Source organism: Dryobates pubescens, chromosome 12 (assembly GCF_014839835.1).
Source record: "Dryobates pubescens isolate bDryPub1 chromosome 12, bDryPub1.pri, whole genome shotgun sequence".
Classification (NCBI taxonomy): Eukaryota; Metazoa; Chordata; class Aves; order Piciformes; family Picidae; genus Dryobates; species Dryobates pubescens.
In genome coordinates, this window is record NC_071623.1 from 21,535,191 (window position 1) to 21,539,503 (window position 4,313).

Genomic DNA, 4,313 nt, shown 5'->3' on the forward strand with positions numbered 1-4,313 from the left:
AACTGGTACAATGCTGTAGACTACCTGTTTATTTCAGAATCATGCACCAATTTGAGATAAAGTTTTAGAATAATATTAGTTTAAAACAAACAACAAAAAACCCAAGCACAAACTAAACAAAACCCATTCCTGTGTAAAAACGCAGACTTTGGAGGGAAATTATTTTAGAGACTGCCCTAATTGCTAGCAGGTGCTTCAGTCTTTCAGGCTATTTTTGATTTTCCTTCTCACGACTAGGGGTTGGTCCTGGTAGCAGCATCCACCCTTGCACAAAGATTCAGCGGCTCGTAGGGTCTATGCCATGCAAGTGTGCAATATTTCAAGAGTATCAATCACATTTAATTGTTGCACAAGACTTAATTGCTAGCCTTTGATTGGAAAGTTAATTTCTACATTGTGAAGAGCGGTTCCGCAAAGTGTCTGATATTTAATCACCGGCACAGCTTATGTCTGTGCTTAACTCAAAGCCCATGAGCAGTTCCTCCAGCTTCCCTCAGAATAGCTGTTTTTCTGTTACAGTATCCACCACCAGGTCCTTGAAAGTGAGCTTTTCCTGTTCTTAAACCCCACATTCTCCCTCCTTCATCAGGCCGTGTCTGCTGAGCAGTGGGGGCATGGTGACAGCTGAACTCAGATTCTGCAGCATCAGCTATGATCCATCTCTGTTAAAAGGGAGAAATACAGCTCCCCTGGGCATTGTGTTGCTCAACTGCACCAGCCTGAAGCCTGTTTTCCTGTTTGGAATCAAAGAAGCAATGGTCTGGGCAGGAGGGGGTTTTATTTCTGCTCTGAAGATACACATCCCATTCTTAGCTACTGGAGAGGAAAGAGAAGTGGGAAAGGCTTGAAAGAAAGCTGTGCAGGGCAGCTCCTTCAAAGGCAAGGTGAGGGCAGATAGCTACCCAAGTATTTAGATGGGCAAGTAATACCAGTCACAGCATATCCTTTTTCCATGTATAGGCACTTCTTTAGAACCACACTTCCTTCAAAGTAGTATTCCAGCCAAGTTTGTGCCTCCAGAATACTTAAGGCAATTAAAAATGCATAGTTTGGGTTTATTTTAAAAGCTGAGGACAAGATACACGTTTTCAGTGTCTTGAACAGTTTGGAAAAATCTCCATCAGCTTAATTATCTGAGTCACTTTTCCCTCCAGAGGAATGTAAACCAAAGTCAAGCTTTGGAAAAATGTTGTCTCCTCAGCTTGGGCACTGCTCTTCTGGGATCTCATGGCGTACTTTGTTTACTCCTTGTATTTCCCTCCCACTGTGAGAGTGCAGATGCTTTTGTTCGCTGGTTCTTCAGAGGCAGGCCCATGCAGCATTTCTGACTATGTTTAAACTTGTATCAAAACCAGCTTTCAATTGCATTAAAACCTTTGAACATGAAGCTTGTGAAAAGGGCTCCCTCCTACAGCTCCTACTCCACTCCAGGTGTTTTCAGGTATTTTGGGTTTAGGCACTTGCTGGTTGCCTTATTTTAATAATTCCTTATTTTAATAGTTCCAGTTAGTTGTAGTTGTTTGTGACAAGGGTGATTGTCAGCATTAGCTGGCTTCCACTTATTTGTTTTCCCCTAGCTCTGTCATGTTATTTATTTTTTAAAAGAGGGGAACCTTTGCCCCTTAGCCACAACACCTTTCTGAGCCACCAGGCTACAAATCACCCTCCAGTGGCAGCTGGGGACTCCCACTGCTGTCTTTCCTATTACCTTTCAGCCTTGTAGTTCTCCTTTCCCCCCTATTTTTTCACTTTTGCAAAGCAATAAAATACAAATGACAAACTGCACTTGTGGCCTCAGATGTGTTTTTTTTTCTCCTAACCTGTTTCACAAGCTCACAGAAAAAGTGTTGATAATACCTGATGGGCACCCACTCACCCGTCCCCTTTCTACACCCTATTAACCAGGGCCAGGCCTGGGTGCTAGGATATCTCTCAGTACACCTAGATCTGGAGAAATATCCAAATGTCAGGAGCAAATTCTTCACCTCAAGTAAACTCCCAGGGTTTGCAATACCCCAGGCAAGCTTGGCTCTGGTGTTTTGTGCAGCAGCCCTGGTTGCACATAGCTTTCCACTGTAGTCCACACAGCACCTGCCCTAGGGGAGCCTAGGTTTTGTCGCACACCCCCAAGAAATTACACTGGGCCTGATAAAATAGGAGGAAGAACTGTGGGGTAGTAGGCCCACAGAAAAAGAGCAAAGGCATCCAGTTATTCCAGGAGAGGTTTAGGTTAGACATTAAGGAAAAAAATTCTGTAACAAAAGGGTTATGAAAGACTGGAACAGGATGCCCAGGGAAGTGGTTGAATAGCAATCCCTGGGTGTATTTAAAAGCTGTCTGATGCTCAGGGATACGGTGTAGTAGTGCTGTAGTACCTGTTAGGTAATGGTTGGACTTGGTGATCTTGAGGTCTTTTCCTACCACAGTGATTCTGTGATTCTCTGAAGGTCTTGTGCCCACTGGAAGCCCAGTGGCTCTGCACAAGACATTATTTGGGTAGTTAGGCCTCCTGGGATGCTCTGGTGATAAAGACCTTTTTGAGCCCAGGAAGGATCGTTCTGATCACAGGAGAGGTAGGAGTGCATGTGACAAAATCTTAGGGGTTCAGGTCAGCCAAGACTCTCTTCATGCACTACTTGAAAAAGGTTCTGAAATCCCTTTCTATATAACTTTGGATTATGTAAGAACTGTTTTGTGATGTAAAGTGTGAGCCAAGCTGCAGCCTGCACTGCTGTGTATCCTCCAAGGCTCATAAACACATCTCCCACTTCCTCTGTCATTATCACTGAGTCATGGAGGAGAGCTGACACGGGACCCATCTCTGACTTCAGGTAATAGGAGAAAGAGCATTCACTGGCCAAGGAGTGCCTAGAAATGTGTGATTACTTCACTCACTCATCATCTTTGGCACAGACCAAGGACAGGTAACAAACCTGTCATATAATTACCACCACGCAGAGCTCATGTTTTCCAGTTTCCTGCTTGCTGGGAAGACTGAAGAATCTGAAACTCATTAGGCAGGCCCAAACTTTAAAATTCTCATGCTCAGGAGACACAAAATAGTCAGGAAGACTGTCAGAGGTTTATTTTTCCCCTGCCTCCAATAGCTAAAATCCCTGTCTTCATCACCTGTGGCTTATTCTATTTGATAGCCTTGCTGTTTGTTGGCCTAATGAGCATAACAGTAGCCATGTGATGGTAATTCATAAAGGTCTCAAGCAAAACCAAAGCCCAATGTAGCAGCTTCTCTCTTGTATATATTTTGAGAAGTTATGTTTTGCACAGTTGTGTGTATAAAGCCATACTACTGAAATATTTATGAATAACTGAGGTACAGCACAAATGAGGACAAGATTCTGTGTCATACCTCTTGGAGAGGAAAGTCAGTTCATATGCCTTGGGCAAAGAAGCTCCAGGGCAGTTTCTGACTAGGTTATACAGCCAGTAACTCATGGAAAGATGAAGCCTCCCTCTTCTCCCCTTTCCTGCCTGCCCTGGAAACACCTCTGGGTTGCCCAGACTCTGGGAAACTCTGTGATTGCTGCAGCCCCCCCTGAAACCTACAACATGTCGCTTTGGATCAGGCCTGCAAAACCATTGCAAGAATACCATCTGCAATGCCCCTCTCAGAGAAGACTTCCCCAGCCACGCATGGAGTACGCAGCAGTGTGCAACCACTCTTTTCTGGCAGCCTGCAGTCCTTTGTGAGAATGGGACTATGTTTACCAGAGGATAGTTCTGTGTGAGCTCACACAGAGAGTGTATGGGTGGACCAAGCTTCAGATTTAAGATGGCCAGACATCAACTCTAGCTATGAGAAGCATGGGTGCAATGCTGGGGTTGAGACCAGTATACCCTAAGCAGTGACTTAGAAGTAGTTTCTATCCAGGCAACACAGAGCACAGGGAAGCAAGTCGGTGCCAATCTATAGTCACTCTGTAGCCTGGTGTGCACAACCTTCCCACAGGAAGCCCAAACTGAGAGCTCATACTTTGTCTTCACTGCAAAACCTTCCTTCCCCTCTCACCAACCTAGAGAGCTTCAGGCCCTGCTTCACATTTCCCACCTCATGGAGAGCTTGCATCTGCAGCAGCTGGCTTTTCATTATACCCAGCAGAAATCCTTGGAGCTGCAGGTACAGGAGATCAATGCCCTAGCATTAAGTAGTCCATCTGGAAAATACAGTCAAAGGCAGACTGAGTGTGCAAGTCTAGATTGAGTTCCTCCTCTCCTCACTTTATGGTTATCAGCGGTATCTTTATATGCAGTTGGTTGGATCAGACCTGCTACACCGGGAAACGTGCACAAAGACA